At 39.4% G+C, this 26,836-nt stretch overlaps 1 long non-coding RNA gene across 5 annotated transcripts in view; it reads right to left on the bottom strand.

Moving 5' to 3' along the window:
- The window catches only part of LOC122700630, a 526,773-nt gene that overhangs the window by 324,898 nt on the left and 175,039 nt on the right, over positions 1-26,836 (bottom strand). For 4 of the 5 annotated variants that reach the window (XR_006342835.1, XR_006342832.1, XR_006342830.1 and 1 more), the window contains one exon: positions 12,325-12,399. This is a non-coding gene — a long non-coding RNA (uncharacterized LOC122700630). Of the gene's footprint in view, positions 1-12,324; positions 12,400-13,722; positions 14,119-26,836 lie in introns of those variants that run through there. The other variant, XR_006342833.1, reaches the window with a different exon arrangement.

Here is a 26,836-nt window from a genome sequence, read left to right as displayed (position 1 = left end):
GGTCCATGTCCAGTTCTAACTCTTGCTTCCTGACCTGCATACAGATTTATCAAGAGGCTTGTCAGGAGGTCTGGGATGCCCATCTCTTTCAGAACTTTCCACAGTTTATTGTGATCCACAGAGTCAAAGGCTTTGGCATAGTCAATAAGGTAGAAATAGATGTTTTTCTGAAACTCTCTTGCTTTTTCTGTGATCCAATGGATGTTGGCAGTTTGATCTCTGGTTCCTCTGCCTTTCCTAAAACCAGCTTGAACATCTGGAAGTTCACGGTTCATGTATTGCTGAAGCCTGGCTTGTAGAATTTTGAGTATTACGTTACTAGTGTGTGAGATGAGTGCAATTGTGTGGTAGTTTGAGCAGCATATTCACACCACTAGTCCACACCCTCCATCAGTGGCTAGAATCTGCCTGCGTGTGTGTGTAGGTAGGGAGTTTGTCTTGTGCACTGCTGTATTTTCCCAAGGGCCTTGCACAAGTATCTGCTGCATGGTGAGAACCTCAGAGGACTGTGAAAAACACGTGTGCAAAGAACTATTGAAGGAAAAACTTAGTTCTGTGGTCAGTAGCTACCTAAGTGAGAAAGTGAAAGTGAAAGTCACTCAGTCGTGTCTAACTCTTTGCAACCCCATGGACCAAACAGTCCATGGAATTCTCCAGGCCAGAATACTGGAGCGGGTAGCCTTTCCGTTCTCCAGGGGATCTTCCCAACCCAGGGATCGGACCCAGGTCTCCTGCATCGTGGTTGTATTCTTTACCAGCTGAGTCACAGGGGAAGCCCCAATGAACCCATAAAGAATAAAGCCTGAGATTGCTGCTTTGCTATACAGAATATTCAAAAAGAAGGGTGAGTGATGGGGTTCTGAGGAGAAGGCCCAGGAAGAGTACCTTTCCCCATTCACTATCTCTCAGGCTATGAATGAAAAGTAATCCAAAACAATCTTTTTAGCAACTGGTATCAACATCAATAGTAAATTCAGTCATTTTTGCCTTGTTACCTTTCTATCCCAAGATATCCCAACTTTTTCTTTAACTGTGAAGTATATATATATATATATGTATATATGTATATATATATATATATATATATATATATATATATATAAACTTCTCAGGTGGAAATCTTTCCTTTTTTAAACCCAAGTAGACCTTTAACCTGCTGATGCTCTGGCATGTAATTTACAACATATTTAATCAGAGCGCAATGGTGCAGGGATCCCTCTACACTGCAGTGTTTGAATCTGAAGCCCAAGAAGCCTTGAGCACAGGATCCTTCTAAACTCAGATAAGAGAACAAATTAATTTTTCTCTTGCCCTGGACTTCTGTTCCTCGTCAAGGCCTGCACTGAAGCACAGGGATGAAGAGCTCCCAGGCAGCAAAGATCCACACAACTGCTATCAAAAGGTTCCTTCTGGCTGTGCTGTGGGTGCTACTGCCCTGTTCCTTTCTGGTCCTACAGTCAGGTGCCGTCTGGGCTGCCTGGCCTGAGAATGCACAGGGGAAAAAAGATGGCATCATACAGATTTCACCACGTCTCCTGCAGGGGGAAGAGAACATAATACACCTTCGTTATCAATTAAACACCCACCAAGTAGTGCATTCCTGGTCACCCTTACCTGGGCTGGCACTGCCTGGAGCTGGTCTCTGTAGGGGAATGCTGCAGAAAATTTAGACTTCACATCAGTCTGCCCCCTCCTGATGCCTATGTCAGCAGCTTCCTCTGTCTCTCTTATACTTTAATAAAACTTTATTACACAAAAGCTCTGAGCGATCAAGCCTCACCTCTGGCCCCGGATTAAATTCTTGTCCTCTGGAGGCCAGGAATCCCGGCGTCTTTCATGGTTCAGCAGCAACCTTTCATCTTGGGAGCTGGACCGGGATTCTTCAGGACAAGGTAAGGATGCTTGGAGCTCTAGTTCTTTGTTCTTCTAGAGAACATGTTTTCTGCTGTACTTTACTAACTCTACTGTGTGCTTGTGTGAAAGAATGACATGCCCTGTGCAAAGCAAGTGAGGAGCCCTGCTCTGAGGTTCAGCAGTGACCTCATATGGCTTATGGCAGAAATCCTGTGGGGGGTTTATACTGACCTGCCAATGGAGTTCCCGGTGGCTCAGACGGTAAAGCGTCTGCCTACAATGCGGGAGACCCGGGTTGGAAAGATCCCCTGGAGAAGGAAATGGCAATCCACTCCAGTATTCTCGCCTGGAAAATCCCATGGATGGAGGAGCCTGGTAGGCTACAGTCCATGGGGTTGCAAAGAGTCAGACACAACTAAGCGACTTCACTTTCTTTCTTCCTTTTCAGACCAAATTTAACAGTCATGGGAAAATCATGTATATATATTTCAATCATCTATACTGACTTTCAAAAATGAAGTGGCCGATTGTATATCCAAATAAGATCTTAAGAAGCAAGCAAGACCAACCGTTATATAAATGGCTTAAATCACCCATATATTGCTTGAGAACCAGGAAGGTGTCTTATTCATATTTGCCTCCCCATAGCCTAACGTGGTATCCAATACATAATAGGTATCTTATACTACTGAAAGAATGATTGAATGAATATCTTACATGAAGATGGATGCTACCTGAACAGAACAGTCCTTAATGCTTATACCTTAATGCTACCTGTCCTTAGTTCAGTCCAGTCGCTCAGTCATGTCTGACTCTTTGCAACCCGATGGACTGCAGCACGCCAGGTCTCCCTGTCCATCACCAACTCCCAGAGTTTACTCAAACTCATGTCCATTGAGTCAGTGATGCCATCCAACCGTCTCCATCTAAGGAAAAACAGTGCCAAAATTCTGTGGTTTGGGTCTTTTTATATTACTAGCTTGAGCACTGCTAGCTGGTCCACAAATTCATGCTAAGGCCAAAAGACTATGTATAAAGGCCAAAGTACTCTGGAGCACCATGGTTAAAGACAGATCAAAAGGAATGCACCATATAGAATGATGATTTCCCAGGTGATGCTAGTGGTAAAGAATCTGCCTGTCAATACAGGAGATGTAAGAGATGTGAGTTTGATTCCTGGGTTGGGAAGATCCCCTGGAGGAGGGCATGGCAACCCATTCCAGTGTTTTTGCCTGGAGAATCCCATGGACAGAGGAGCCTGGCGGGCTGCAGTCCATAGGGTCGCACAGAGTCGGACAGCGCTGAAGCAACTTAGCACGCACATATTGGATAGTGGCCAGTAGACTCCGCTGGATGCGCTCTCTCAGAAAGGACAAATACAAGTAGCACAGAGAAGAGACTCCCAAGCCCTGCTCTTGAATCAGGCGCGCCAGTGACCATCTGAAAGACAACGACCCGGAGTGGCTCATTGCCAGCTATGTACTTACAAGGAACCCTATCGCTCCTGGCAGATTTCCCCTAACTATGTTCTGAGAAACAGAGTTCTAAGAGATGAGAATAGATACTTCTTGATAACAGTCTGGGAAATGCCGAATGCCATGTCCTTTCCTGATTATTCGCAATGTCCATTTGCATGTTAAAGTCTCTTAGAAATCTTGCTCCAGAGAAAAAAAAAAAAAAGCCTTTTTCACAGAGGGACCTACACTCTATTTTGAGGCACACATAACTTCCAAAGTGTAGCACAGGACACCTGATTTGAGAAATAGTGACCTCTGTGTATCTCTTTCTCACAACTTAAATAACTTGAAGTAAAAATTTGCCTTAATTATGGGACTTAGAATCATCATTCTCAGCAAATGAGCCTCCAACTTAAGATAATGAAGCCACGGGATCAAAATTAGACCAGGCCCTTTTCTATAAAGCAGTTACTCAAATTGTAACATGAGTCAAAATTTTGGGTTCCAAAATTCTTAAGACTTCATGACTTCATTCAGGAATCCTAAAAACAACTGTGGTCATCATCCATTAAAAATGCAACTTTCACAGTGTTCCACAGACAGGGAGATAAAAGTCCTTTGGGCTGATTTATTTTCATTAGTGCCTTGCCAGTAAATATGTAAACAATTTTAAACCAGGGCAATGCACATGCTGAGCATAACAAAACCCATCTTAATTGCTGCTCTACCAAGGAAAAGAACTCTGAGTACCTTCTCAAATAAATAAATGATCTATGTCTTTTCTTGTCACTTCTCTTTTCGTCAGTAAGTTTAATAAATAAAATTGATGGTTTTGGAAAGAGTTTTAGGTCAGTTCTTCCAATTGTAACATTCCTTGACTTAAATATCAGTTACCACAGCATTCCAAACTTTGAAGCAAAAGCTGTTTCCTGCATTTATTTTGACACATATCATAAAGCAGCATCAATAATGCTCAGCCCATCAGCCCTGCTGGAGTTTTTCCTGATACATGCCTGCTTTTAGTTTATACTTTTCTTCACTTCACTCCTTCCTCCTGCCAATCCCCACTTTGTCCCAGAGCATGACTCATTAAGCTCATGGTAGAATACTTTGTTGTTGTTGTTGTTGTTTTAAATCATTTGATGTCTGCAACATAATCTAAAAGGAAACGCATTTTATTTCACCTAAAAATTTGAATTAGGATCATGAATAACCGAAAAGGTGTAGCAATGAGCAAACACACCTAATATATACACTTTTTTTTTTTCTTTTTTGGCCGCACCACACTAGAGGCATGTGGAACTCCCTGGCCAGGGATCGAACCTACGCCAGGGTCTTAACCCCTGGACCACGAGGGAAGTCCCAAACCAAACATGCCTAATATAGAAGAGGAAAGGTTAGAATAAACTCCAATAGTTATAGGAATAGAAAAATCATAGTCTGTAAAGATATATGTAGGTATGTGCTAAGTTAATTCAGTTGTGTCTGATTCTTCGCAACCCTATGAACTGTAGCGTGCCAGGCGCCTCTGTCCATGGGATTCTCCAGGCAAGAATACTGGAGTGGGTTGCCATGCCCTCCTGCAGGGGATCTTCCTGACCCAGGGATTGAACCCACGTCACCTGCGGCTCCTGCACTGCAGGCAGATTCTATACCACTGAGCCACCAGGGAAGCCCCATAAAGATATATACTAGTGATTTGATGGTGAATTTATCGAGATGTAAAACAAAAGCAAAAAGTAATTAAAACAAAAACAAAACAAAAACCTTAATTCTCACCTGTTCCCAAAATAAAATATTCCTGAAATTAGACACTCTTCTCCTATCACACATCAGTCAATGCCTACTTTTGTAACTATCAGAATAACTGAGTAAGATTCCAACCACAGATCTATACATGGAAACATGATTGGCTTTTACCCTCAAGAGCTACAGGAGTAATGATTCTCGAATTTGGAAACTGCTAAGAGAGGAACACAGTAAAGATAGGCACAAGTTGCAATAACCTATTAGTATCAGTGACAAGAGAGAAAGAAAAGAGACCCCAAGGGAAAGAAAATTCAAAGACAACAGAAAAAATGTGGGGAATTTAGTTTCCATCTGGCTCTTTGTGAATTGCTTTCATCTTTAGATTAAGCCCCTTGTTGTGTCTGTTTGTATTTTGTTTCTGAAATGATTGATAACATAAAGTCACTTAAATAATATCACTTAAAACATACTGAAAGAGGAGGAAAATATACAGTAGTTTTGTGCTCTGGAGAAGGTGACCAGAAGGGTCAGTGAACACATCTGTGTAAAGTGACTGGAAGACCAGTGACTAATTTTACATTCTGTTCCCAAAGTTTTGTCTCTCACCCAGAATTAGTTCAGAGATAAATCAATCTATTAGCATTCAAATAAGACTGGAAGCTGTGTTTTTTTAAAAAAAAATTAGAATTTATAGCAGCGCTTTCCTGATTTGATCACATCCCACCCCACCCCGTCCCATCCCAATCCCAAGGAATTCCTGTGACTTGCCAGAAGTAAACTGCATTTCTCTCCTTCTTTCTAACAGGTGTATATTTCCTAGCCACTCCCATAAAATGTTAGAGGTAGGCAAAATGACTTTGATAAAGTTTATACCAAAAAAATGAAATTTTACAGCATTCCTTTGAAATACATTGTCAAAGCCTGATTTTAGATTTTAGACATTCAAATTATTACAGTTCAAATACTTGCAAGGGGATAAATGCAATCTTTTCCATTGAAAAATCCTTAAGTAAAGTTGCTCAGTCGTGTCCGACTCTTTGCGACCCCATGGACTGTAGCCTACCAGGCTTCTCCCATGGGATTTTCCAGGCAAGAGTACTAGAGTGGGTTGCCATTTCCTTCTCCAGAAGATCTTCCCCACCCAGGGATCGAACCCAGGTCTCCCGCATTGTAGGCAGACGCTTTACCGTCTGAGCCACCAGGGAAGTCTTTGAAAAATCCTTAATCCAAAGCAATTATTCATTTTCCCTCAACCTTTTTTTCCAAATAATTGAATTACACTAGAAGCAATAATGATAATTTTTAGCTCTTATGTATTAGGCATAGTGCTATGTGCTTTACATGCATTATCTTTTTTAAACTCCATGACAAGTTCAAGAGACAGGAACTTTTATCATTCCCATTTTACAGATAAGGAAACTGAGGCTTGGAGAGATCGCTAATTTGCCTAAGTTCACACAGCTTTATCCACAAGAAAGCTAAACCAGGATGTAAATTCTGCTCTGTCATACCCCACTGCCCATACCCTTATACTGAAGAATTTTACAAAAGTAATAGGTATTACCACCTGCCCATAAAAGAAGAGTATAAGCATTCTAATCTGAATGTATAAATGCTAAGCTAAGGTTAATGCACAGGAAAATGTAATAAATAGGTGAATACACTTTAGGTGACTATAAGATCTGAGAAATGCTTCGATAATTTGAATCCCACAACCGTCCTTATTGACTAAAATACCTTTTTTAAAAAAAAAAGCAAATGAGATTTCAAATACGCTTCTATCCCACTGACTATTTCAGGGTGTCCATTTTACTTTCCCTATACAGATGGAGCTGTAATGATAAAGGGATAAAGCAGGTGGACAACAAGGATCTGGGCATTCAACCTATTTGTGTGCGTGTGTGCTAAGTCGCTCCAGTCGTGTCCAACAGTTAGTGACTGTATGAACTATAGTCTGACAGGCTCCCTTATCCATGGAGTTCTTCCTATAATTTCAGTTTTAAGAAAAATCTACTCAAATCTGGGCATCAGATAAGTGTTTTAACACATTTGGTTTTAGGAAGCGAAAGCTAAATTCAAAGCCAGGGCCACACAGGGAAAGCACTTGTCTAACTAAGATGGGATAACCATTGCACTGGTGAAATTCAAAACATACAAAAGGGTCTCCTGCTTGAAACATTTTCTGCCCTTGCCTGGATATTGTCATTACAGTTCATCACACTGACCAAAATATCCACTAGATACTGATTTCAGAAATTCAAATGACACTAAAAGCTGTTTGCTCTTTAGTATAAACTAGCTTGATTTGATTTCTTTCCTTTTCAACAGAAATGGGAGCTTCTAGCTATTCTGAACCCTGGCTGCATGCTTAGAATCATCCACAAATATCTGAAAATAATGCAAATGCCTGGGCCCCACCCCCAGAGATTGTGTGGTTCTGGGTAAACTAGGACCTAGGCAGCAGTCATTTTACAAGCACCCCAGCTGGCCCTGGTATGTGCCAGGCTTGAGAATCACTGGTTCAGACACTCTCTGCCTCCTGTACAAAGAAGTAATAACATTTGCTGACCATGTCCGTATTTTCTGTGGTTTCCATCCTGGAAAGATTAAACTTTCTCACAGTAGGCTACATTAAGGGAGAGAGAAACCATCACAAAATCTACTCTGAAATAAGAAACGAAAGTTGTGTGGAAAGAAGGTTCAAGGGGGAAAGTCTGTTTTTGGTGATTTAAAAAGAAAAAAAAAAACATGCTATCTGATTTCTTTGGGATACAGGAGACATGATTCCATTTTCTTAAGTAATCCTTTAAATATGATTCACTTTGAACTACATACTTCTTAACTGCCTCTGTGTCTTTATCAAGTTTACCGCAGCTGCCACATGATAAGAGTCAAACCCTAACCGGCAGACTCCAGTCATTCTGAGACCACTAGAATTTTGACTACAAAGTAGGCTCAACAACCAACAAATTCAATTGCTATTTCTTTGCATGACATTTTATCAATTGTACAGATCTGCAATATGTGAGTCAACCTGGATGCAATACCTATATTTCAGGAATCTAGGTCAGAACATTATTATTACTGTAAGAGGTTAAAAACAGACATCCAACGTCACCTAAGGTTCTTACAGGAAAATTTCACATATAAAATAACTCTTTCCATTAAAAGGTGAAACTTAGAAGAATTAACAATTAACATTCTCTGCTACGAACTTTCTGGTAAGCTGTCAGTAGCCACTTAATCGTAAGTTTTATGAGGGCAGAAACAATTTCTCACAGGTTTCTGCATGCTCCAAACCTAGCACAATACCAAGCATATAGTAGGTACAAAGTAAATGAGTAATATTCATTAAATAAATGAATGTGTGCCTTCTGACTCGCTTCAGTGGCATCCGACTCTTTGTGACCCTATGGACTGTAGCTTACCAGGCTCCTCTGTCCTTGGAATTCTCCAGGCAAGAATACTTCAGTGGGTTGCCATGCTCTCCTCCAGGAGATCTTCCTGAACCAGGGGTAGAACTCATGTCTCTTACATCTCCTGCACTGGAAACAGGTTCTTTATCACAAGTGCCTGCTGGGAAGCACTGTAAAATATATGATAGTACTGGAACTCACAGAAAACACAGGCTAATGATCATAAGTAAAATGCACTCTTGGGCTTTTTTCCCTCTACCACAAAAGCTACCATTGCCTTTATGAAATCAGTAACCATATATTTAACCTTTTTTTTTTTGCCACTTTTTCCTATGAACTAATGGAAAAACTGCTGAAGAGAAGCTTTCAGTGAATGTCAGATAAAATTCCCCCAGAATCAAGTAAGGGTGTGTGGAGACCAGACACAATCTGCATTCATCCACCTATTCTTGGACTGTAAGCTTACATTCCACTCCTATCTCTAACACAGAAATGAAGTAGAAAACAACATGAAAAAGAGTATACTCTTCAACTTGGCCTCATAAGTGATATTAAATGCCAGCGTTCTTAGTGCTGAAATCAATCTTTGTCTAATGAGCCAGAGAACAAACCAACTGAGGCATTTTTCAGGTTCTTTTGGAATGAAGTTACTCATCACATACTTATATTCATTAGACTTAGGCAAGAGGAAGACCCTTATTATACCACATCCACTTACCTCTGAACCATAGTTGAGCTAGCTAGGTCTGGGTTTCTCTCTAGAGAGAATGATGACTGGTTGATGTCAGTGACACACCAATTCATCTTATCTCATCTTTTACTTTCAGAGACCAGGAATAAGTTTCCAAGACTCCTTGTATAGTAAGTATGCATTTTCTTTAGTTTTATTTAGAGTGTTTCTGAAAGGTTACAACTATGCTTCCTCCTTCTCATCCCCCTTCCAGTGAATCTGGGATTCTTGGACAGAAAAAAAGCTATCAAAAATGTGACTGGATGAATTTTCTAGGTGCCATCCATCCCAACAGGACTGTAATTTGGAGTAATTTATTAAAATATCATTGGTACTAACACATATGCCATAAAGAACTTTATTAAGTAACTTACCTTTCTAAAATGACTTTACAATTATGCCATTTATTGATAAGCTTTTAATAAGTTATGCCTTTAGGAAGAAATTAGCACAACTGGAAACTGGTTTATGGTCCTGCTATATTTGTGCACTGATGATAGTGTAGAGCAGAAAACAGTCCAACAAAGAGCAGGTGTTCAACTTTCAACAGGTAGGAAGCCTTAGTAAGCAGTTAGATTACTGGCTCTGAGCTCAGATCAGTTGGATAAACAAAGATCCACCCAAGTAAGGAAGGACTGCTCTGCAGTTTTTCTCTGATCTTCCATTAATCAGTACCATATTCTAGAAGTTGGGTTTCCAAAGACAGACATAGTCCCATTCTTCTCCTCAGGGTCATCCCATATCTACATTGTTGTTGAAGCAGGGGAGCCACAATTCAGAAGAGGACATTTTAAGAGGACATCCTGATGCAGACTATCCACTACCTATCTTATATTTAACCTACTCTTTTATTATTATTATTATTTTTTACCAAAAGAGCCCTGCTTTTATCCAGGGTAGCAACAAAACCTTGTTTAAAAACTACATTTCTTTGCCTCTCTTGCATTAGAATTGAGCACGTGATACCATTTGGCCAGTGAGAAATAGAAGTTGCTATTAAAGAGTCCTAAAGAGCTCCTTAAAAGGGGAGGCAGACTCAGGAGGCTTGCACTCTTGTTCCTTTTGGCTTTTCCCATTTTTCATGCCTGCAATGGGAACTCTGGTGGCTGTAGCCACAGTGGCCACCTCCAGAACCTGAAAATGAGGATCACGCCTTCAGGCAGAGGAGACACCTGGAAGGTCCTGGGTCCCTGATGAATCCGCTGAGTCACCACTGAGCTGTCTACTGCAGGGTCTCTTCTATGTGAGAGAAAAATAAACCCCTTTCTGTTTTAAGCCTTTAGTTTGGTGGTTCCTATTGGTTCATAGCAAAATATAATTTCTGACTGAAATAAGTCCAGTTCCAAAGTTTATCAATCATAACATAAGAGGACTTGAAATCATGTCATTTGAGAAAGGTTGAAGGAACCGGTGGTCATGGAATGGATGTGACAGTTGGACTATGAAGAAAGCTGAGCACCGACGAATTGATGCTTTTGAACTGTGATGTTGGAGAAGACTCTTGAGAGTCCCTTGGACTACAAGGAGATCCAACCAGTCCATCCTAAAGGAGATCAGTCCTGGGTGTTCATTGGAAGGACTGATGTTGAAGCTGAAACTCCAATACTTTGGCCACCTCATGCGAAGAGCTGACTCATTTGAAAAGACCCTGAAGCTGGGAAAGATTGAGGGCAGGAGAAGAAAGGGACGACAGAGGATGAGATGGTTGGATGGCATCATCGACTCGATGGACATGGGTTTGGGTGAACTCCGGGAGATGGTGATGGACAGGGAGGCCTGGCGTGCTGCGGTTCGCGGGGTTGCAAAGAGTCAGACACGACTGAGTGACTGAACTGAACTGAACTGAAGGAACCGGGGATTTACATCCGGAAAGAAGGAAGTGGAAAATATAGAAAATAAGTATATTCAAAGTTGTGAGTCACTGATGTATGAAGAGCCACAGAAGCCAAATTAGAAAGGATGAGTGAGAACAAGAGGAGCAGACTTCAGCCCAAAGTAAAAGATTTTTCACATAATAAGATCATGGATGGGGTTCCATCAGTGGAAGCGTTCAAGTATTAGGATGAATGTCTATTCCACGGGAATACAGTAAGGAGAAGAAAACACTAAATGGGGTAGTTGGGAAGGGTGATATTTACTTACATTTCCACACTCAATCCAGAGAGTTTATAAATCTGTGAGTTCCTAATACCTAATCATCAATTCTCTCTAATATAACAAACAATTTTCTGAATGCCTGTGAAGGGGATTTTATTGCTTTCCTCTGTTTATTGTGTTTAATTCACCTAACGTATGCCATCCGTAGGCCTCTTTCAAGGACAACTGCCTTTTCTCCTAATTTTGGAAGTGTCTTTTGCTTGTCAGAATTTGAAAAGAAATTCATTTGCAGCTAGAATGGACTAAGCAGAAGTTAGACATTCGTTGCATCTTAACTGCACGCCAAGCACTGAGCCATGTGCTTCAGATTCATGACCTATAATTTCACAACAATCCTATGAGGAAAACGGTTTCATTGCTTTCATTTTTAAAGGAGAAAAATAAGACCCAGGGAGTTTAAATAATTTTTCAAGATCACATAACTAAGGGTGATGCCAGAATAGAACTTGGCTATCAGACTCTAGAATCCCATACTCCTGACACCTATTCTATATCTGGCTTCAAAAAGACATATGTACATCTAAGGATCATAGTAAAACCAAAAGTGAATTACAGGGACCATAAAATCAAAGTATGAAGTCAAATACACTTTGTTTTTTTAGTATTTATTTTTGTAAATTTATTTATTTTTAATTGAAGGATAATTGCTTTACAGTATTATGTTGGGATACTGAACCAGGGTTAGAACTACCAAACATCAACATGAATCAGTCACAGGTTTATCCTTGTCCCCTTTCACTTGAACACACCTCCTTGAATATTTCTTGACCTATACTTTCTTCTTTTACATTCAATGTCACTTTATCCTTGTCTCTAAATATCACCTGGTAAAAAACAAATCTGAAATAATGCACATTAAAAAGGCATATGGCAGCTATATGACAAAGGGCAATACTTAGTCTCTGGATAAATTGGTGAGGGGTTATAAGGTCAGCCTTTCTCCACAAACAGCTACACTTACCTTTGTAAGCCAAAGCAGCTCCAGCCGGAATCTTCTCCCATCAACGACTGAGTGGAAGCCCACAGATTAAAAAACCTTGAAAGTATAAAAACACAGTAATTTTTCACAACAAATCTGACAACAAAATTTAAAAGCCAATATTTGAAATTAACTCAATATTTGAAAAACAAAACACCTCTTTTGCAAAGGGACTAAACTTTTCTCTCACAGCATCGTTAACACAAGAATAAGAATGTGTATGAGCTGGCACAGTATTTCATCATGAATCCTTGTTAGGACTTAAAACCTGTCCCTTAAAAGCTGAAGTAACTGCTTAATTGTTTTTTTTTTAAAAATAGCCACTGATATTACAGCTGAAAGAATTAAACATCACTTTATTAATTTTATTTTAACCTATTTTTTTCTGGTTTTATTTTCAAGTCGTTTTGAAGCTCTATCCCATTTTGCCACTTGTTCGGATACACTCTGATTCTGCCTTGCATGCTGATCAGTCAAGATAAACTCAGGATCATAACTCTGAAACGGCGGACTTCAAATATGTCCAGACATATGCCGTGCGTTTCATCTCACAAAAGCCTGGCACATTCTGCCCCGCCTCACCATGGAGACCATCCCATTTAGGGCAGCCTGTACCATCCTGATTACAGACACGGAGACCCCGATGGTCATAAATACGATTTTCCCACTCTTTACATTCAATGTGCATCAAGTAGTCAAATAAAATATACTTTGGGATTAGGTCCAAAAGGAATAAGGAGCAAAGAAGAGAGAGGCAGGAAGAAAGAGAGAAAGAGAGGAAGTAAGATTTGTAGAGATAAAAAAAAAATAAACCAAGGTGAAGCCAAGAAAGTTTGGTGATGGCTCTCATTTTTTGGCAGGTGGATTTATGGTGTTAATGGCAAAGAGCAGAAAGCCAGGAGGAAGTCCTCACTGACCTCAAAGATACATGCATCAATTACTGACTTTGGTAACTATGTCTCCTATAAGCAGTGGCCCTACCTGTCACCACCAAGGGGTCTACTGTGACTGAGCCTGTAAGTTAGGAACGTCCTTCCTCCCGTCCCCCAGCCGTGTGTCTCACTTGGCCGCTCTGAGGGCACAATCGCCTTGCTCAGAACAGCCAGGGTAGTGGTAGTTTTCTCTGCACATTGCGCCTTGGCCCTTTGCTCTCATAAGATAACCCTGCAGGTGCTGTTCTTTGCTTAGACTATCAGCATATTTAAAGGAGGTGCATTTTCCTAAACGACCAAGCATGCGAGGGGCTGTGAAGTTATGACAGTTGCCAAGCGGTTTTTCTGGGGGCAAAATAATAGGAAGGAGAGGAGTCAGGTCTCCTTCTTGCTGCAGCCCAGGACCCAGCACGGCTGCCATCCTGAGAGGGAAAGAAAAATCACTGACCGAACTGTGTCTGCTCTGCGTGCCAGCTGGACATTGCATCCTTTCTCTCCATCCTGAGCGTGTGAGACAGGAACATGCTGACACACGTGGACAAATGCTCGTTCCAAGTTCTACATTATAAACAATAACTCCTCGGCGATTCAGAACTAACCACTGCAACAACACAGGGTCCTCCAAGATGCAATCATGCAATCAAAGCAAGCAAGTAAACAAAACCTTCTGGGCAGCCAGAATACAAGTCACAATATTCCTCTTCCAGAGCTGGACAGTGTCTCTCAGGAAAGATTGCCAGAGCTTTGCCCAGAATCCAGCTCATTCTAATTAAGACCTAGTTCTCAGCAGCTTGGCTATGTGGTACTACAGCCCACAGAGATCAGAAACAGAGAGATGAAAGCACGTGCACCGCCCAGGCAAACGTCCTGACGGTGGGACAGAGGCAGCCGGCTTTCAAGGAAAAGGCAGAGCTAACAGCAGCACACAAGCAAACCAAAACCAGTAACAACATAAGACAAAAATGCAGGAGAAAATTATCTGCTTCAATGACTTCCCTAATATACTGCATAGCACAGTAAAATAAGTCATATTTTAACGACAATTCTCAATCATCAGGAAACATACAAAGGTTCAATACTTGGTGGAAGCTGAGGAGTTTTAACATTTTTTAAAAAAAAGTTATGGCACTTCAACAGGTAAAGGTCCATTTTCTGGAACTCCCAAGTAATTTTACTGAAATGGTTATACACCAGTATTTATCTTTAAGGTACTTAGTTATTAGCCACCTAATAACCAGTCAGGGCAAAGCCAAGCCAGAAAAAGGGAAAACTGGATGAAAATATCAAATTCAGATTACCACGTAGCAAAGCTGTCCATGTGAGAGAGGTGGGTGGAGGCTTAAAAGAGGCGGATGTACTGAGAAGCTTGCCCTGAAGGCAAGTCTCTCTTCCAGAGCATGGTGGTGGTTATTCATGTGCCCTACATGGCCGCGACCATGCAAGTGGAGCAAAGAGGGAGGGTCATTCCTTCTACACAAAGAGCTGAAATAGTAGCATGGAATTCTAGCTGATCTCCAGGTTAGGAAGGCAGATTTCCAGGATCCACTCTTGGATATGCTAGTTTGGAATGTCTGTCTGGATCCCTGGAGTCTGCATCTTTTAAACCTTGGCCAAGCTTGGTCCCACTGACCTGGGATGCTGCGGTCTGGGGAGGGGCTCTGAGCGCCTGAACCTCTCAGTTCTGCGCCTCCCAACTGTGGGATCGCTGACCCAAAAGGCACGCGGTGCTGCCTCAGGGACATACACTCTGTTCAGCCTGCCTCCCATGTGAACTCACAGAGCCCGCCGTCTCCCAGGAGAGCCCAGTGAGACTCCGAGCTAGCACCCTCAGATTAAGACAGAATAAGAAACATAAAACTAGCCACAACTTGTTTTTTTTCATTATTATTATAAGGTAATTGATCCCCACCCTCCACCACCAATGAAAAATATCTGAAAAAAAATTAAAAGGAGATTGAATATTTTACTGCATCAAAAGCAGTTATAAGAAAAATACAGCTTTGGGTTTTTTTTTTTAAGTTTCTTCAGGAAACTGACACTGGTGATCAGAATGTTCCAATTCTAACCACTTTGTAGCCTTCCAGCAATCTGTTTAATAAGAATAAAAGCTCACACTTAGGTACTGCTTAGCCTGTTTATCCCTCAATCATTTATTCAGGTGTTTGTACTCTCTATTTGGCTTCATTCTTTAATGAATCTCTTTCATTTTATTTTATCAATTTAATTTCTCCACAGAAATATCACAATCTCCTCAACTGCACAGATTTTTCAAATACAATCACACATAGACCAAGTCTTTAAAATAAAATGAAGCAGTAGTAATGAATTTGAATATACATACAAAGCCTTCCAGAATGGATAGAACCAAAGCCTGGCTATGCTTCTTTGGCATTTCAGCCATACTCATTACCTTTATGGTCTTTTTCCATTACATAGAAAGCAAACATTGATATCTCTGAGCACACAGAAAATTTCTTCTGCACAAACTAAGTAAACTTTACTGTCAATGAGGGCAGCTTGTTTAACCTCTTCCCTTCTATTGCTAAACAGGTATACTACGTAGTGTGAGACTGAAGGGAAGGAAAAGATTAAAGTTTACAGTATTCTGTACCTTTCTGCAAGATCCTCATGATGAGTGCTAGAAAAGGCAAGAATAAAGTGCTTGCTTGATTTGTCCAGAGATGCTATGAAAGTTTCTGCACAATCATTAGATTCTAGCTCCTTGGAGGCTGGGATGGTGGCTTTTCATCTCCGATGTGTTTAAAACTGTAACAGCAGGATTGGTAAATTTGGGATTCTATCCAGTTTCTAGAAGTTTCCAGCTCTCTTCATTAAATAACACTCTTTACATCATTACTGCATAGAAATACCCTGAAATTAAGTGAACTAAAATTCTCTAGACCTTAGTATGGCTTCTAAACACACTACTATGTGAATATACGTTTGATGAGTAGGCTAGGTTGGGCTCAGGGGAACAATGAAAAATATTTCTCTGGAGTCAACTGAAATAAATCTTGAGTGGATTATCTGAATAAAAATGAAAATCAGCTGTTATCCTTTCCCTTGATTAGTAGATATATTTTACATTTATTCTAAATAATCTACAAAGTTCCTTCTTCTACATATTGCCATCCCCACTTCCTAAAACATATCCTCTGAGGCTATATTTACTACATTCATAGAGGCCTTACCCACACAGTCACTCAGTACATATTTAATCAAGGAATGAATACACACCATTTAAAAAACTCAACTGCACATCTCAAGTATCGAAACAGAAAGATTTTTACAATTTAAGAAAACCACCTTGTGTCATTGTAGGAGAGACTGCAGGTTTTGCAGTGATTAGAACTGGGTTAGAAGTCTCGGTAGAGGCTAACTAATGTACAAGCCTCAAACATTCAGCTTTCCCATCCGTCAAATGAGTTAATACTATTTGCAGAGTTTCTAGAAAGATTAGAAATAATATCTGGAAATCTCTAAGCACAGTGTCTGCATACATCATTTTAATGACGATGACAATGAGTTTTTCTTTAAAAAATAATACTAAGAGCACATTATTTCCATCATTTTGCATGTCCCAACTTTTTCTATGCCAGGTAATCCTACTAATATTTTATTTTGTTTGACATAATTTCCCAGAACAGTAGAGTAGCATATTCAGAAGAAATAAGAAAACACACTCCAAAGTAAATATAAATAATTTTTAAATCTTAGAATATTACTGAAGTCCAGTGTTTGGAACTGTACTGAGAGTTTTTCTTTATCCATCAGGATTTTTGGATTGCGAGAAGAGAAAGTTGAGTCAAAATGAATTTATCAGAAGGATACAGGGTAGTTCACAGAATTGGAGGAAATGCTTTATAATCTGGCCTTGGAGGAACTGACAGAACGAGGTCATTCTGGAGATCAGGGTAGAGGAGCTAGGAGTGTGCTTTAGGGCAGCCAGGCGGATTGTTCCAACTCTAACCACTTTCTAATCTTCTGTCACTCTGCTTAATAATAAAGTTCACACTTGTATACTGCTTACCCTGTGCCAATAATGCTTTTAAGTACTATGCATGCATTAAGTCAATCCTCACTTAATGAGGATTTATGAGCCAGGGTAATTCTCAGGAAAAAAGCAAAGTCTCATCAGTGTAGCTTGAGTCATGTTCATCATGTAGTTGAGTCATGCATCGGGTAAGGACGTATCTCACCTGATAGTCTCACCAAGGTGAGATGGAATAGCCAACGCCATGGTAATTTTAGCAAAAGAAAGGTTAAGTGAGGCCAGGCAGATAAAATCCACAAATATCTACTACATTTGATAGAACCCATATGCCTGGCTCTGAAAGATTCTATGTCTCTGTTTCTAGTTGGCAAAATATTTTCTATTAGTGATATGCACTGACGAGCATTTGGAAAGTTCAAAAATAAAATGCCTATCTTCCAGAAGTGGAAGTTATGTTTTGTCTTCTATTGTATATGTGGATAGAAATACAGAAATACTCAAAATGAGTATATGATTGCACACTGATTCCAGTGATTAATAAAATTTTAAAAAATATGTATTTAACAACAACAAAAAGAAACTGTAGATTCAGTCAAGTTTAGCATTCCTGACTTCATTGGGTCTAAGAACCATAGAAGAGAGAAGAAAATTCTCTCTCCATTACCCCAGGATTAGCGAGATAAACATTCTCCCAATCTCTTGTAAGCCCCTGGTAAAACAATCCCTTCACTGAGTTACTCAAATAAACGAGACTCCCATTGCCAGAGAAAAAAAAGACATTCTATTATCCCGAGAACTTTCATTTTGAAAAATCAGTTCTGATGTTTGACCTGAAAAAGGAGGGAAAAAAGCAGTTGCTGCCGATAAACTATATGTGAGGTTCCTGCAGGACAGTAGGAACAAAATCAAAAGTTATGTTATAAGTGAAAAGAATAAACAGTTGAATTTATTTCAAGAGTAGTCCCCATTTGTTTCTAATCAGAACCTGATTATCATTACTACCATTTGAAGAATCTTAGAAACATGAAGAAACCTTAAAGTTTTCAACATATGAAGAATAACACAAAAGTTGTACAATGATAATTAGTATCCTTTAAGTTCAAGAGGATATTCATTCTTTGTTTAGTCATTACATGTTCTATGAAAGCCTGTGACATTCAAGTCAATAGGATAATGTTAAAAGAACTAAAGAACTAGATATGTGAATCAAAGTGTAAGTGCCTCACATCCCCTATTCTTAGATTTCCACTGATGTTCAAAGGGTTATCAAAGATGAGAAAGTCACTTTCAAATTAGAAACCACGGCAATAATCATCCACAAAGCAGAAACTTAGAGGAGTTTCAGTTATACATAAAGTAGATAAGATATAAAGCAAATAAGAACAGTCAAGGAATAACTCTCAAATTCTCCAGCACCTAGTCACTTATTTGTAAGGATAAGATCTAATAGCTGGGTGTTCTAAGACAGCAGAGAGTAAAAACACATCCCTTCAATTGGTATCTCAAAAATTTGAATAAGCACCATTTGAAGCCCTCAAATTATTACAGAGGCCATATCAAGTTGTAAGTTTGCAGTTGGACATAGCTGCAGTTTACATAAAGCATGAGGCAAGCTGGCTAAGACACAGGCAGTCAAGAAGCCTGGACCCAGAAATCTGACACCTGCATAGCACCTTCACCAAATATGGAGAGAAAACACTGCCCAATCAACCCTCCTCTCCTGGACTGCACAGGTGTCCCTCTCCCTTCCTTCTCTCTGCAGTCTACAGGAGAGGAATCTGCTAATCAACAAAATAACTAATATCAAGCTTAAGAAAGCTAAAATCTAACCTACTGGCATGTGGAGAGACAACAAACATGAATAGCCCACTGCTCACAGAAAAATGAGAAACAGGGAGAGAAAAATACTGTGATTGGTTTATAAAGACATTCTATGGCATAATGAATTGAAGACAACATTCAAGATTTTTTAAAAATCAAACTTAAATACCTTCTATAGAGGGAAATACAAGTAAATGTTAGAAAACATGACCTTCATGTCCCCAGTAAGATTAAGAATACATGAACTATAAAAGGTGAAATGGGGTTAGATTATAAATTAGATGGAAGTTTACTTGGTTAAAAGGCAGCAAAAAGAAAAGGGGGAGGTAATATCATAAGGAGAACAAAAGATGCAATATCATAACTTTAACCTATGTTGACACTGCAGAAAATAAAATTAGAAATAACAAGGTAGCTGCACAAAGAGATATGTATGATCAGTTTCAATGCAGTATTTTTATTGGTTCCTCCCTTATTACTTTTTTAGCCCTTATTAAATAGTGACCCTATTAACATAGGAAACAGGAAACAACTTCAGTGGTGGATAGTTTAAATAAATTATACTATATCCAAACTGTGGAAAACTATGCAACTATCAAAAATGATGGATACATTTTAATTTTATGACATTAAAACTTATCTAAAAATTGAAGAAAGTAAAACTGTATATAATATGATGCCATTGAAAAATATGTACAGAGAAAATGAGAGCAGAGGAAAGAAAACAATCCAAAATGATATGCCCCCATTTGTTAAACCAGGTTATGCAGATTACACATTTTTTTCTTGTTTTCACTTTTCTCAAAATGATTTGAAAAAAGTAACATTGTATTTAATTTGTTCTTAGTTAGGGGAGATGGTTTAAACTTTTTGGTTATAGTTAGATGATCTTCCATTATTAAACCAAGAAATAATGAAAATGAAAGAATTAAGTATACAATTTCAATAAGTTAGAAGGTAAAGCAAACCTAAAGAACAAAAAGAGGGACTTCCGTGGTGGTCCAGTGGGTAAGACTCCACACTCCTAATGCAGGTGGCACAGTTCCATCCCCAAGGGGGAAACTAGATCCCTTCTGCCTGCATGCTGCAACCAAGAGTCTACAGGCTGCAACTAAGAGTATACATGCTGCAACTAAGAAGCCTGAATGCTGCAACTAACGATCCTGAATGCCTCATTAAGATCCAGTGCAGCCAAAATAAATACAATATTTTTTGAAAAGAACAAAAAAGAAATATAAAGGTAAAAATATATCTTAATAAATTCAAAAAATGGAAAAATAAAATAAAAAACAAATCCATGAACAAATCCTTTGGAAAAAAATAAGCTTTAGTAAAAGTTAAGAATGAGTAAGGAGACAAATCAACAGATACAGGGAGATTTTTTTTTCCCATTGCTAAAATATGTACATGCAATTTTATGAAAAATAAACTTGAAGTGTGAATAAAAATGATATGCTTAAAGAGAAACACACCAACTTCCAAAATTCAATCAAGAAGATAGAGGCAACCTCAACAGATCAATGATTATGAAAAGAATTTAAGACTTTGTCAAAGATCATTTCCAGAATGTGGTTCCCAGTCCCTTTTATTTTTATGTACAAATTATAGAAAATGTCCAAGGAATTGATGATTTTTCAAACTACCAGTGATTGCTTCCACAGGCTGAAAAAGAATATAAAACATCTGGACAACATTTTAAGAAACCAATTTACCCCTAACTCCCACATTAGGCAAAATTAGAAAACAGATATACCAAAAAAATTTTTAAACACATATTTGAAAAAGATTCATATCAATAAAATTCTAGCAGAGACAAACCAAGGATACTCACCCCTGTAGGAAGGTTCTGAGGTGGCTCATTATGCCAGCCCTCTTCTCAGGACTGTATTTTTTCCTCCCTGCAGAATGAACCTCTTGAGAGTCACCACAGCCCATGGTGCGGATTCAGTGTGGACAGACCTCACACAGTGTTAGTTCCTGTTGCGCATCAATGAATTTGAATTGCTAGAAGGCCAGAGAACTGAATTCAATGACTAGAAGCACCTGGGTCTCAGCTTCTTTCTGAGAAATGCTTCTATCACTATATGTTAAACACACAAAGAAAACTAGAGGTGGGCTAAAGGATTCAATGGAAGAAGATTTACTTCTGATTGGAAGGATGAGGAATCAGGAAAGAGATGGTGGCATCTGAGTTGGTATTTCAAAGATAGAGTTCGGACATGTTTGCATTATCACACATGGGGAGGAACACAACAGTCAAGGAAGAACAAGAACCCAGGTCCTGCCAATCACAAGATATTATCCAACGTAGGACCGCCAGATGAGATACATGCCACTCAGTTAAATTTGAATTTCAGATAAGCAGATAATTTTTAGCATGTGCACGGTAAGTCGTTTCAGTTGTGTCCAACTCTTTGAGACCCTATGGACTGTAGTCTGCCAGGCTCCTCTGTCCATGGGATCCTCTAGGCAAGAATAATGGAGTGGGGTACCATGCCCTCCTCCAGGGGGTCTTCCCCACCCAGGGATGAAACCCACATCTCTTGCTGCTCTGGCATTACAGGAGGCTTCTTTACTGCTGAGCCACTGGGGAAGCCCAGTTTTTAGTATAAGTATGTCCAACACTTGGGTAGAAACCCAAGTGTTGGGTACAACCTTGGGTAGAAACCACCACAGAGCTAGGAATGGAATACCAGAAAGTTCAGCAGGAATGCCTTTGACTTGCTCTTTGGACATTCAGAGCATGATTTTGTTTTGCCTTTCCCCCATTCCTTAGCCCTCAACTCACAACAATTCAGAGAGAGACACTGGAAGTACCATCCAAGCACATAACTCTGGGCTAAGAAAAGGGAAGGAGTCCAGAGTCCCTTCAGAAGGCAGTCCTGGAGAAGCACATATGTAGTGAGTCCAGCTCCGGTCACCACCAGGACACTGTGCACCAAGCTCTCAGAACTGGCAACTGCCCACTGGGCCGGGCAAGTGAGCAAAGAGCCAGGCTGAAGGCAGAGAACCCCGGAGCCTGGCAACGACAGTCGCTTTTCCTGGACATATCACTGAATTGTGAGTTTTAAAAGGGAAAGAGAGCTAACCATTATGGTATTTGGGATTTCCACAAAACTGTGTCCAAAGACATCTGTGATAAATATTTCACAAGAATAGGTAATTCCAAAAACAGCCACATTACAGCATAGTGGTTTAAAAAATGCGGTCTGAAGTCAGAGCTGGGTGTTAATCCCAACCCCACCCACTGTGAGTCAAGTGACCTTGGACAGAGTGTAAGTCATCTCTGCAGACTCAGTTTCCTTTCTGTAAAATGGGAAAAATCACAAGGTTATTAAATGAGATAATATTTTAAAAGGTACCTAGATCATGGGCTTCCCAAGTGGCTCAGTGGGTAAAGAATCCACCTGCAACACAGAAGTTTGTGGGTTCAATCCCTGGGCCAGGAAGATCCCTTGGAGAAGGGACTGGCTACCCACTCCAGCACTCTTGCCTGGAGAATCCCATGGACAGAGGAGCCTGGTGGGCTACAGTCCATGGGGTCGCAAAGAGACACGACTGAAGTGATTCAGCACACACACACATACACACACACCTAGCTCATAGAAGTTACTTAGTAAGAGGTAATCACGATAATATTCCAGTATGTTCTAAATGTAACCAAAGGCAAAAGAAATGACAAGGAAAGTGACAACTGTTGCTCTTCTCGGTATTTCCTTAGACCACTGAGAGAACTCAGGAATCATGTGGTCCAGAGTCAAAGGGCCATCATCTAGGACCCATTCCAACATCCCTAGGCATCCAATGTCTCTAGAGTGCTCGGAGTGTTCTCAGGTTCCTGCTGTTAGGAGAGGAAACCAGAGTTACCCACAGAGCAGCGACGGGTGGGGAAATACGTTCCAGTCCCTCAGCGACTTCAAAATAGAAGAATTTTCAGAAGCAGGGAATTTCTGAGATTCCAAGAAGATATTTGAGAACGTTCTTCCCCCAGAGGGAAGAAACTAGGTCATGTGCTCTTAACCCAATGAGGTTTAGGGTCACAGTGGAGAGAGAGAGAGAAGATAGTTGGCCTTAATTAGCTCCCAAAAAAGCCCAGGACTCCTGGGATTAATCCAAAAGTAAGCAGAACGTCTACTGGAGAGATCCAAGCTCCCAAATTGTAAGTACTAGTTTCGGTAGGATGAAACCAAATCTAGGACAGCTTCTGAACAATTACCATTTTAACTAGCATTTCCATGCTATAAGAACTAAATTTACCCTTACCACAACTCCTGTTTATAGAAAAGGCTCAGTTGCCACCCGAAAGTACACTCTATGAAGGGACGGACTGTGTCTGCCCTTTTCACTGCATGTGCCCAAGGAATGGCAGCGTGCCTGGCACATAGCTGGTACTTAATAAATATTCATTGAACTGAATCATTCAAAGCCACACAGCGAGTTAGTGGAAGGAGCTAGGATTTGAACCCTAGTCTGACGCTCAGAACCACACTCGCCCCTGTGCCATACTGCCAGGCAAGGCACACAGGCCAGAAGCTATCGCAAAGTAAGCTTTTGCCCTGGCTGTCTGCCCCCAAGCTCTCCTGGGGTCCACCAAGGTTTTCTACCAACTGGGAAAGCCACTTGGCAGGGCACCCTGAGGAGAATCTATGAAGCAAAACATTGGGGCAGATACTGCTGGTGACCTCTCAAGTATCTTATTTTTCCCTTGCTAAAAGAACTTTGATCTATTCATTCACCTATGAGAAATGTTTCCTAGCTTAACTGTCGTGAAGATTTCCTCAGTGTACATAAATCTACTAGATGGGGCTTCCATTAAAGCTATCGTGATACTGTTCAGTTTGAATATTAATAACACAAAATTCCACTCAATCATTTTAATAACAGGGCCTTCCTCTGCTCTACAGTGAGGTCCTCAGTGTGGATTAGAAAATGTGTCTGCAAAACTAAATGGAATCATGAATTGACCACAGCCGCTGACAATAGCAGAGCTTTTGCTGTCTACATATTGCTTCCCTGATGGCTCAGATGGATGAACTTTTGCCTTTGAGTTTGCCTTTTCTTCCTGTCTAGAGGTGAAACAGCTGTCCTGAGAGAATAAGGACAGAAGCCTCAAGCTAAGGCTAGTGAAACAGGAAGCTACAAGGAACCTGATCACTAGTCCCTGGTAACTATCTGGAGAGGCTGCACCTGCCTTGGCCTGGCTACCTTCTGATTTCTTGCTTTGTGAGAAAAATAAATCTCTATTTGGTTGACCTGACATTGCATGGTTTCTTCGGATGCTGCTTGCAATTGCTGAGTGACAGTATTCCAAGCAAAGCATAAAGAAGAGAACACTGCACATTCCTCAAAAAATCTTCAGTTTTAAGATCCAAGCCTCCCTAGTCTTATCTCCTCCTACGGCCTTTCATAAACACGTCCTTCCAACCCCAGCACACTCTTTCCCTTATTCCAAATAAACAATGTATTTTAAGATTAATGCTGTTTTCCTAACCTGATATGTCTGTCTTCTATAATCATTTACAGGCCTTGGAAGATTCAAAGAATTTATGTCGATCACAGTGGCCAGTGGAAGACGAGAAGAAAATTTGTCTTCTAAATATAAGCCAGATGCTTTTGCCTTAAATACCCATTTCTGGAGTAGGAAAATCAAATGCTCTGGTAAGGGACCTGATTTACTCTTGGCTTTTTTTTTTTAATATGAAAGACTATCACCTTTAAAAAATGATTAATAAGTTATGTATTTGGAATGTTAGAATGGAAAAGCTCATTTACAACAGTGGTTATGAGAAAAATCAAACTTTTAAGAATATTTTTCCTATTCTACCATATCTGATTATACACAAAGATATAAAGTCTTATATATGTAACAGAACATATAAGTAAATATGTTATGTGGTCTCATAGTAGAAACTATAAAGGCTTAGCACTGTGATCTAACATTCTGTGTGGTGGCCAAACCCACAAATTATTGACCAAAATATTTCGTTTCCAGAGCTACTTATTATGTAACTAGGAGAAACTAATTAAACCTCCCAGTTCACCCATCTGTCAAAGAGAAATATTATTACATTTGCCATCTGTGCAGCCTTCAGGTATGGCAAATATTGATGAGAGGATTTTAACTAAGTATAGGGCTTTGTGTCAGCTCATTTCAAAGACTTGATCAGTACTGAAAACTCCAGAAATCAATTTTTGTATATTGATTTTATTTATTTGCTCTTTAAATAAAGTATTCCAGATACAGCTAAAGCGCTAATCCCACCCCAGGCTTTCTCTCTCTTCTTTCTCCAGGGGTATCCTAAATTTAGGGGGAATCAATTCCATGCAAGACTGTATAATTTTACCACATCCATATGCAGGAATTAATATATATTATTATTTTTGTTTTTAAATTTAACTTGCATGTATTTTGTTATGTAAGTCTATTCATACTGATATAGGAAGATTGATGCAAGTACTTTAACTGTTAGCTAGTAATAATCTACAGTTAACTTATCCATTCCCTGATTAGTGGAGAGTTAGGCTGTTCCTCATTTTTTACTATACCCAGCAATGCTTTAAAAAAGAAAATTTGTGTACATATATGTAAGTGTTTCACTAAAATATGTGACTGTATTTTAAAGTAGAATTGCTGTGCACTTCTGTGCATTTTTACCAAAAGCCCTATAGGAATTTTTATTGGAATGGCATTCAATTTTTAGATAAATTTAAGGATACTTAATATTTTTAGGAATATACTTATCTGTGAATATGGTATGTCTCTGAAAATTCTAAGATCATCTACTTTATGTCTGTAAATAAAGTTTCATAATTTCATGCATAAAGAAAGGAAAAGTTTCTGTGCGATTTTTTTTTCCCTAGATAATGTATATTTTCTCTTTCCACATTGTTCCCCATGCTTTTTTAATTTATTGCATTTTTGAGTTACACTTTACCATTTTTCATATTGCATTCTTACGAGGTTGTGCTGTTATACACATACTCTACTGAGTTGCTTTTTTTTTTTTTACATTGAATTTCTGTTGTTAATTCTGTATTCAGCAAACTTGGTGAACACTATAAATTCTAAAGATTCTTTTATCTACCTCGGGATGTTTCTGGATTTTCCAAAAGCTTTGTCTGCAGATTCCCATGGGTTGTCTTTCAGAAACACATTATTTGTGGATGCAGAGAGTGGGACACGACTGAGCGACTGAATTGAACTGAACTGAATGCTGTCACTTCTTTTCAGTCATCGCACATTGTCTTTCCTATCTTAATTTGTTAGCTAGAACTTACAGTATCATATAGAATAAAAGTTTGAAAATAAAAAGCATCTCTGTCTTCTTTTTTTTTTTTTCTCTGTCTTCTTTTTGCCTTTAAAAAATACATCTAATGATTCTAGGTCAAATGATCCTAGTTTGTTATCAATTACTATCATTAATCAGTGGGTCATTTTATAACAGTTTCCAAGTTTCAATATCAATGTCCAGAAATAGGGTGTTTAGATAAACAGATAACAGATGACCATAATGAAAAATTTCTTTAAATCTGATTGTTCTAAATAAACATGGGTAACAATTTTTCTATACATCAGGTCATATCTTGAAGCCCCAGTCCAAAATTCCTTCAAAAAGTCTGGGGAACTTTGAGAACTAAATAGTTTAAAAATGAATTTCAAATATTAACAGGAATGTTTAAAGTCATCTCACTTGATGAAACACATAATTAATACCTTCCATCTATTGATACAATTAACTCTTTTGAT

The sequence above is a fragment of the Cervus elaphus genome, chromosome 9 (assembly GCF_910594005.1).
Source record: "Cervus elaphus chromosome 9, mCerEla1.1, whole genome shotgun sequence".
NCBI lineage: Eukaryota > Metazoa > Chordata > Mammalia > Artiodactyla > Cervidae > Cervus > Cervus elaphus.
The sequence above is the reverse complement of the archived record's forward strand: the minus strand, read 5'-3'. Positions and strand labels throughout refer to the sequence as shown.